Genomic DNA, 10,677 nt, shown 5'->3' on the forward strand with positions numbered 1-10,677 from the left:
GATGTCTGCTGCAAAACAATCAGAGGAGCAACATCGTCTGAGGCCCAGAGAAATACTACCGTTTGAGGTTGTTTTTCATTCTAAGATCATGGAGCGTGTCTTCTCTGATATTCCCTTCACTCATTCACTGATGTGTTCATTTATTTATGGATCTGGCAAAGCAACCAACAGAGAATTCACATCAGCCTTCCTCCTGAGGAGCCCTGTCACATCTACATATTTTTAATAGCTCATAACTCAAACAGTCCTGGCTTGACATGTCCCATCAAAAAGATGCAACACTCTGTTTGACATTTAACTTTCTCCCTCAAACCTTGGGATATGTGTCCTATTAACCCTTTACTCCCCCCTGTCCACATGTTTGTTACCTTGGTGTCCATTATAATGACCTTCAAGTGCACTAAATTTAATAGCCTGCCCCTGATGTTGATGTACAACCTATGCAGCAGCCTGCTAAAGCTCCATGACACTTCAGGGAAATAGAATTCATACAAAAACATTGAATTACTCTGAATGTTTTCCTATCATTATTGATTAATTGCAGACACAAGCTTGACTTGGACTAAAGTAGCCACATACCATTAATTTCAGGCTGTAGTAGGCGGAAGGTACTATATGCCCAAATCTATTCCACCATAGCTGGCTGGCTGCCATATACGTATATTCCTCCTCCTCTGGCCTGGGGGATAGAACAGTTTTAACAGCCAAATGAATCAGGGAAGCAACAGCTTCCTGCCAGCTTTGATTTCAAGTCAATATTTACTCCCAAGATTAAGGGAAGTGAAAAGCAGCCGCAGCTATTAAACAGAGGATTTAGCTTGGGCACTTTAGACACACTTGCCTCCTCAAAAATATAGAGGCGACAATGAAAAAGCTGAATATGCAGAAAGTCACACACCCAAAATTAAAACAAGTTATATAAATCACCATGGACCAAGTGAACAAAAGAACACCTGTAGCTTGCTTGTAATGCAACCCAACAACAACAAAGAGGTCTTCAACAACATACTGTGAAATCTTATCCTGAAATCTTACCCACCATATGGCTTATGTCAACATTCAAGTTCATCTTACTCACAGATAGACAAAAAATATTGTCTATATTTACTAGACTAAAAAGAACCTGGGCAGGTGAAATGCCTCACGTGGAAAATAAAATGTGATGTCTCATAAAATGTTATCTGAATGTAAACTGTGTACTTTCCCTGCTGAACTAAAAAATCTGACATACTGGACTTGGTAGTTAACTTTTCCATCAGATGATATATATATATGATGATAACTGTGATTTGTTCCAAGTTAGACTCTGGTGCCATCGCATCCCTTTCAGAAGCTTTGTAATCCAGCCTTGAACTGCAGTGCTTTATCGGAGACTTTGTAAAATAAACCCATTATAACAAATCCGACACTGCTTAAACACTCATTTGTTGGTGGACTGCTATTAGTCCACAGCGAGGTGGAATGGACGCCACGTTGCATGACACGGAACAGCCATAGATGGTAGAACTGAGGCAGGTTCAGTCTGAGCCTCAATGATGATCATTCACACAGTGTAAGAACCGCGTGCGCAAATCTACAAAATGCTGTCCTCAGGGCAGACAGAGGCACATGTAGCATCTGCCTCATCGTTTGGAAAAGGTAGTTATGTTTTTATGAGCAATCCATGGAAAAGGAAGCGTAATATACTTTAAAAACAATTATTCTGACTAGTTTTATTGGAGTATGCGTAATCCTGACAAGTTATGAATAATTCCAATGAAAAATAAAATATGTAAAATTTGTTCATTCTCTGGACTTCAGCATGAAGCACTGGGAATGCAAAACAAACATCCTGCTGCTACTTTAAAAGCATTCACAACGGTGTGGCTTTAATTATAAAACAGCCACAGGAAACACAATATGTTTGTCAATGCTGTTAGCACTGATTGCATTCGTTCATCGAAAAATCCTCTACAAAAGATTGTTACAAACGGTTATTTTGTTGATTTTTCATCAGCAGATCATTTAAATTTTTTACAAGGGAGTAATGGACCAAGAAGGAGCAGCTACAGTGAGCTGTTAGATGAGGAGCTGCAGGCAACAGGCTGCAGGTAAGAAACTTTCCTGTGAAGCATTGGTGAAATTTCCATAAGGAATATCTTTTCTCTCATGTCACATATTCCTTGTATTCCTCAGTGGGTAAATTTTTATTATTACTTCCTGTTCATCTTCCCCTTTGCTTTCTCTTTCCAACACTGTCAGTCTCTATATTCAAACATTGAAATATCCTTTTTGGCGGGCAGTCTTTGGAAACTGTTTTTTAAAAATATTACTGAAATTAAAAGTCTGTCTTTAGTGCCCACCATCTCCCCATCGCCACTATTACCCCCAGGATGTTCCAGGAGATTCAACCGAGAGTTTCCATCAACCACCTGCTGGTTTTACTCCACCATCACCAGCGTTTTTGACTCCAGGGGTTCTTGTTCTATCTCTTATCTTCATATGGGCGTATGATTAATGAAGAAGCTTCACATCAAAAGCCTTTCTCTGTTTCTCTAACTACGATACTGTTACACACTTCCAGTCCAATTTTTTCTCATTGTGTATGTAAGTTAGTGCAAAGTCTCCCCAAATGACAAAAAATAATGTATGTATAGCCTAATGTATGTGCATGCACGTAGATGTGGATCTATCTTCGTATTTTCTTTATTTCTATCTCAGCTCGTCCTGATCAGAAAAACAACCAGATTGAAAATGAAAGCAGCTTATTACAACCCATATTTACATTTGTTGTTAGGCACTGACCTCTAGCGGCTGTAGTAATTATTACATCTTCAAAGGAGGAGGTGAGGTAACGTAGTATAAGGAGTGAAAAGTCTGTAAAGGGAGGAGGTCAGGGATGGACGGTTCACTCAGGAGGCGGCTGTTCTCGTCTTTCTCAATGTGAAACTGGAAGTCAATGGTGAGTTCTTTTAAAGCTCCTGTTGGTAAGATAGCTGATTTTTGAGTCTCATTCCCAACTTGTCAAATACTGACACTTTCATACGGCTGCCGACCCGACCTTTACCACACACGGCTTCATTGCCCCTTCAGAATATGATGACATCATGATCATGGTCTAATCATCAAAGACTATTCACATTTCTCATCTTTACTGTGCACATGAGAATAAATACATTGTACTCTCTCCTGATTGAAATAAGATGTTACAAACCTACAGCATCACTGACATATACTGTACATATACTGATGTATACAAAAGTGTTGAGAGACTGACTTAGAAGTAATTGATCGAGGACGAACAAGCTTATATTACCTCATCTTTAATCCTGTAGTAAACAAGCAGGTGAAAAAGTACAGAAAGCTTGTTTTCCCAGAAAAGCATTTTCCAAAAACAGGTTTTGAAACACACACACACGCACAAAAACATAATAATAGTTGACGGAACAAAAACATTGTCCACTTACAATCATAATACCCTGAAATTGCTCTCTTTCCATCACGAGTACTTTTCGTGAAGGAGGGAAGCAGAAGTATGCAGCAGCAATAGATTGTGGAATATGTTGCAGAAAATATACTCAGAGATTCTTGCCAATATGTGCTGTACATGTATACACTGTGCAGTTTTGCTCAAACTTAATCAATATTCTGTATTATGCAATAGAACACATTATTTCATTCTAGCATGCCGAGTGGGAGTCATGTTCATTTTTAACATGTCAGGCTGTGTTTTGTCGGTGCCCCCTTATCATTTTTGCCTTTGGATGGGTTTAGGAATTAAAAATGTAGCCACAACAGCTCCTTCTTACATATAGAAAAAATGTGTGTGTGCGTGTTTGCGTGCATGCGCGCACAGGATGATAATTAATAGTGTCCACAGGGAAGAGGACATTGAAATAACTGGTGTCATCGGTACAGTGTACCTGAGAGAGGGTCATCTATCAAACACTATGGATGAAGCCAGTCAAGATGTATGACACTACATCATGTTACCAGGGAACCTGTGAGTGTTAAGAGAATTATCGTCATGGGTAGCTGGTGTGTCATGTGAAGCACCGCCCACCCACCATCCAACTGCACTTAGTGTGTGGAACATCCATACTTCAACAGCTATCTCCCTTTCTGCACTATTTAATCATTTAAACACACGTTGTTGTCATTTAGTGACATAATTTGAAGTCGTAGTGAGCAGGAAACAAACAAGTCTTCAGACGCAGAGCTGTCTCAACACGGTGCCTCACATTGTGACTTCATGGGAGCTCAATCGCTCCGTCTATCCTTGCTCAAAACTGCCACCCAATGCGAGTCTGACAGGAGTGAGTTATGAGAAGCTGTGACTTTAATCTATTGCAACCACACAAACATTGGTTGACCTTAATTTCTGTGCTCATAACGCTCCGTGCTGCAAGGTATTAGAGTTGGGCCCTTGTCTTGTTCTTCCTGCTCTCTCTCCCTCTTCCTCTCTGTCTGTCTCTCTGTCACCCATTGCCATCATTTGCCCTGTCAAAAGCTGAGGGTAGACGGGTTAATGGAAGCATGCTGGTGGGTGGGCGTGTTTGTGTGCATGATTACTGACATTGTGTGAGGAAAGTCTCTGACCTGTATCACACGGTTCTTTGTGTGTTTTTATAGACACTGAAGTCAATAACGTGGACCTCACATAGAGCAGTACACCATTCAAAACTCAGTGTCCTTCAGAATACATGGATGAAAAGTATGTTATTCGCAGGTGGGCGTGTGCTGTTATTAAACGTATTTGCAAGACAGCACGTGCAGGATAATATTAAGGAAGAAGATGTAAAACTGCGCATGATATCTTTTTTTTTACATGGCGCACAAAAGAGAAAATTGGCTGCAACTAAATAATGATTTTGAAATGAAAATTTAATAAGGAAACAAATCGCAATAGAGTCACACCTGGTATTTCAAAAGCAAACTGTGCACAAGGATGCCAAATATGCCCTTGCTTGCATTAAAAACCGTGACAGTTAGAAATCAAACCTGAAAAAATGAATGTGGAACAAAGCTGACAAATCAGGGGGCAAATGATTTGACATTGACAATATGTGCTTGATTCAGTGTATTTGAGTGTATACTAGTCCACATCACAGAGATTAAATATTCTTCATGAATGCCAGCTGCAGCTGAACCTGGTGTCTGACATTTTCTATTTCAAAAACTGACATTTTTTTGTCCTTGTGGTAAATAGCTGCTAAAAGCACACCTAAATGTTGTCAAGGAAACCTCCGTTTGAACTTAGGTTGCATGTCGGTCTGGATGACTTCTCCTCTTTTTCTTTTTCAGCAGCGGTTAAAAATAAATCAGTGCTCCCGAATGGTTGATGTGCTGGTGGCACAGTGAAGCGTGACCAAAAGTTGTCAAATTAACGGGTCGTTCCACCTGTGTTTGTAAGATTTGGTTATTCTACGACTGCAAGAGTGTTTTTGCCAGTAATTGAAAGAGTACTGGAATCTGTATACAAATACAAGTACAGCCGAATCACTGAAATATTACTCAATTACAAGTAAAATTACTGGTATTAAAATAATACTTAAGTAAAAGTACAAAGTATTCTCCTCAAATGCTACTCAGAGTATTAGTTACTTTTTAACTGTTGATGTTTACTGTTTATTTTTAATGTTTATCTTAATGTTTTATCATCAACAGCAGGCATTCAATCAAAGGGGTTTCTGTTTTACCAACTCTTCAGTGTAAGTTACTCCCAACCCCTGCTCTTGTTCTGCTCAGTGGTCACGGTCACCTCTCAGAACCTGAGCCTGCTGCAGAGTTTTGTGTTTTTAGCCCATATGTCAGGGTTTTCATTGGCCTGTTTGTGATTGGATAGCCTCATTGGCTACAAAAATGCAGATAGAAGGTTTTATTATAGATATTAATTCATTATACTCAGTCCTCAAATATGATTTTAAAAGTAACTCAGTAGATTACATGGTGTAATGAATAATTAAGTATGAGTAAAATTATAGGCTAGTACGCAAAAAAATGACTTCATTACAGTAATTTGAGTAGATGTAATTATTTACTTCCACCCCTGGTCTTTAAATAAATATCTAACATAAGAGAGAGAGAGAGTGAAGCAACACATTAACAAAGAACTAAACTCCGGCACTCTCTGACAGTGAAAAAAAGTCCTTGTCACATCGTAGGCATTAAACACGTTTCAGCACGAAGCCTTCATGAGCGTTTTTCTCTGAGAGTGCCAGAGTTTAGTTCTTTATTGATTCCAGCCACTTCCGTGCACCCACCATATACTGTGTGTTTATACTTTTAATATAATAATAGAATTAGTAGGCAAAATAGTACGCTGATGTGATCAAAGCTTTATACATAATGTAAGCATTCAGTGAAATATGCAGTATAACAGCGCTTGGCTGTTATCTGTCACAGAGGAGGGCTAAAAAATCGACATATTTTTGGCAGTGGATTGCGATTCCTCTCAACGTGTCTTATTGATTAGAGCATGATGAAGGATTTTGAATTAGTTATTTGGGTGAATTAATATAAAAACAAAATATGATGAAATCTGAGAGTACATCTGAAGAGGAAAGAAAGTCCCTCCTAGCACGTTACAAGTAGTTTTTGGTAGATTCCACCAAGAACTACAGCAGGAGAGTAACAATAAAACTGCAGCTTCAGTACAATTCAAATACAGTATATGATGGATCAACTGCAGGCTCCAGTTTATTATCTGCTTTTTCCTCTTTTTTTAAACATCAGATAGAGTAAGTAGTGGAGGTTTCAACCTGCACTGATCTGTGGCACTAGAACAATTTGGATATTCCCTGTGCCACTAAGTGCAAAGTCTGACAATTCATTCTCTTCGCTGAGAAAGTAATAGCAATGTGATGTTAATCACTGAAGTCATTTATTTCCCTTAAACTCTGGAGCCAGCTGGAGGCTGCAGCAATAACAGCACTCTGATACCCCTCTCCATAGCCACTCAATCAGGATATTAATTGCCCAGCTATGTCCCCCTGTTATCAATCTCTACCAATCACACTTTATTAAATAAAGATACAATTGCCTTCTGGCACACACTCACACACAACAGTGAGCTTTATCGTTGTGTATCTACAGTTGACAACTCTGGACACATGAGGATGATCAGCACCAGACTAATGCACCACTATCAACATGAAACACGTAGTTGAGTCTATCCAATTAAAATCCCCTTTCTTGTTTTTTTTTCTACTGTCATTTTGTGTATTTAATGTGTATATTTATACACATCGTCCAGCATGATAACACTGATAGGCGAGGCGGACATGTCCAACATACTGTTCAGTAGTTAACGCTGCAAGAAGCCGTTGCTTACCTCTTCTGATGTACCCCACTATTTGTTGTTTGTCCTTCCCACATGGGATGACTCAGTGGCTTGTGGGCTGCTGGTAGAAACTGTTTCAGGTTGGAATTATGATCCTTTTGTTGATCATATCTGCTTTACCACCCACATACAAATTTGTCAAATATTTTATAAAGCCTGACTTCTTTAGATATGTTGTATAACATATGGTAAAAAAAAAGACAACCTTGGTTGAGAGGTCTGTTTCAATTTCATGGATTTTGCAGTCGTGGAAAAATGCTTTTAGTTTCAGGGTGGTAATTTAAAGGTGCTCTGAAGTCTTTTCTGCAAAGAGAATTTTAATTAATTTGAGGAGTAATATAGCACACAACTATCTACATGTACAGTAGAAGGCCACCACACAGCCTTGCTCCAACAACCTACTGTATACGGCGGTTGTCACAGTATTTTCTTTTTTCCGGCTTTTTTAACTTCAACCACAACCCGCCAGTATGAACATCAGTGGCTACAGAAACAGCAAAGCGACAAACAACAACAAAGGGAGCAAAATCAGAAATTAACTGAAGCCTCAGGGTCCTTTGGGGCCACACAAATCATACAGGGGATTTCTTGGATGCAAGTTAAGACTGCACAACCAGATGGCTTCATTTGTGCTCCGTATCAGGGCTCATGCAAATGTTAGAATATGGATCACTGCAGACTTGGACACAAAGTTAAATATATTAAAAAAAGCTTTTGTTCAGTTTGTCAACTCTTCTGACTGAGGGCTAAAAGAAAGTGGGACAGAAACATGTCAGAAAAGGTGAGGACGTTCACATCATTATCAGTGAAATTATTTCACTCGATGTTTCACATCGCCTTTGAGCACAGACAAAATTGAATGCTAGGTTCAAATTAATTGCCTTTGTGCTGTTATCATCCTCCCACGGAATGGCTTTTATCAAAATCATTATCTAATGGCTGAAAAATTCTGGTTAAAGCTCGCACAGCTAGCAACAACTCACTCAGATTCTGTCTCATGAAAGCTTAAATGACCCACATCCATTTTCCTCCCACACCCTCGCCTTCCTCACTGACACTACAGTTAACATAATGCTGCAGCACATTATCCAACAGAGCCGTGGCTGCAGAACGAGAAAAGGACCGGATTTGTACCTAATAGCAATGTCAAGGTTCATTCGTCATTATGCTGACCCTCCCACTCACCTTGTATCCATGGATGACCCCATGTCAATCACTGACCAGGTGCATCATTGCCCACTGCAGCCAATCACAACCCTGCCTTTAAATCACTCTCAGGCTGCCCTGCCTTTGAACCTCACAAAAAGGTCATTTAATATGTAATATATTTCTGAATTATGAATAAATGTAATGCCCTTATTCCCCAGCGTACCATCGTTGAAGTGCCTGTAGTCTGACTGAACCCTCAAATAGTTTTGGTGAGAGGGAGTATTACAGCATGCCTTCTGCTTGGAAATTGACACAACAAACGCTATGAGTGCTATAGACAACAGACTGAAAGGTCAGTAGTAGCAGTTTGTGGGTTGTGACCACAGGTTAGACTTATTACTGCACTTACACCTACTTAATAGCAGTAATTTAAGTAGGTGTAAGTGCAGGCTTCTTCCAGAGGCCACATATCATTTTTGATTGTGATGCACCTGCATTGGAGTGGCACAAAAACATAAAATCAGGGTCTTACAAACACAAGGTCACTGATTACAGAGATTGTGTGGCACAGTTTGTGAAGCACAATCTGGAGAAGTAGAAAAAATAATACAGCTCAGAGTCAGTTGTCATATTCAATAAGAAACATATTCAGTGTGTACGCCTGTCTGACAATGACAGTGGGAATTTTATTGTTTTTTTTTTAACAAAGAACATGAATCAGACTCTGGTTTATTACCTCGCAGGTAAGTGTCCTTTTTTTAATTGGTGCATAACAATAAACATAATTAGAAAAAGCGGAAACAAAAGTCTGTAAATATTAAGAATTAAAAACAGAAAATAGAAAAGATTACCATAAGTGAGATATGAAATCTATATTTTAACTAGAATGGCACACAGTAGAGCACATACCTCCACCAAGGCTCAACGGTCCACTTTTGTACTCACTCATAGATACCAGCCACCTAAATGCGCCTCATTTGCGCCTCTTTTTCCATTCCTTTCATTATTCTCTGACAAATTAATGATAATGTTGAAAGCCTCCTTATCTCTGAATTTTACCAGTTGTTAATGGGGTCTATTCTGGGCCAAGACTCATCCGACATCTGAGTTTCTTGGAAATCCGTTCAGTAGTTTTTGTGTTATCCTGCTGACAAACCAACCAACCAACAAATAGACACGGGTGAAAATACCACCTCCTTGGCAGAGGTAGTTCATCTAGGAAGAACACCAACGATATCACCAGCAACATCAGATCTTGTGTGAATTCACACAGCTGACATTAGTCGAGAGGGGGACTCCAGAAAACATAACCAATCCTTTCCAATTCTGGATTGTTGTTCAGTAGTCATACTGTACCCCTTAATATATGAATAATTGTACTCTTACACTATTATTATGAAAACTGACACTGTAAATTGGGAAGAATTATGCTATAAATGACAGGCCTATTTTAAAGTGTTACTGTACAATGCTACCATATACTTTTCCTACATAGACCTTAAGATTATAGCCTCCTCTTCTGTGAGTACTATTGTACTGCTGCCCTTTAGGGACACTTATACTTTGTGTTGGAAAGAAGGGGATGTTTTGAAGTGGACCAGGCAGAATTAGGATAAGGGACTTGGTGAGTATATGTATTGCTATTCAGAGGACTCATTTCTCACTTAAAATCATGACCATTAGGGACCTCATTTAAGGCTCATACTCTGAATCTGAACTTTAAGGTACTATCATGGTAATGGCCAAAAAAATCAGAGCCCTGCTTTCAAAAGTCACCAGAAATGAGCGCTTAAAGGCAGCTTTTTAAAAAATTGCATCCCACAGGAATTCAGCCAGTGAGATGGAGACGAAGTGGAGGGAAAGGCAGGGAGAGGGAGAAAAAAGGGAAAACTAGATGAGTTTGGTATGGATTTTCTCCTTAACTTTAACCTGAGCTGTCTCCCCTCCTGCTACAGACAATGGGACGTTAGGCATGCTTCTGCCGGTGTCATTGGAAGACTAATGAGATGGCGCCAGGTCCATGAATGGCTCATTGGCCTGATGCACATTACTGTCTGTAAGTGTTTCTTCATCCCGTTATGGCCGGTCATGCAGCAGATCTTCTACCTGTATCAGAGATTGTGATGAATAACAAAAATGCACAGCATGATGGCCCACAGTATACCGTCATTACAACCGAATGTTAAGGCCTGGAAGCCATTCTTCCG

This window comes from Pagrus major, chromosome 7 (assembly GCF_040436345.1).
Source record: "Pagrus major chromosome 7, Pma_NU_1.0".
NCBI lineage: Eukaryota > Metazoa > Chordata > Actinopteri > Spariformes > Sparidae > Pagrus > Pagrus major.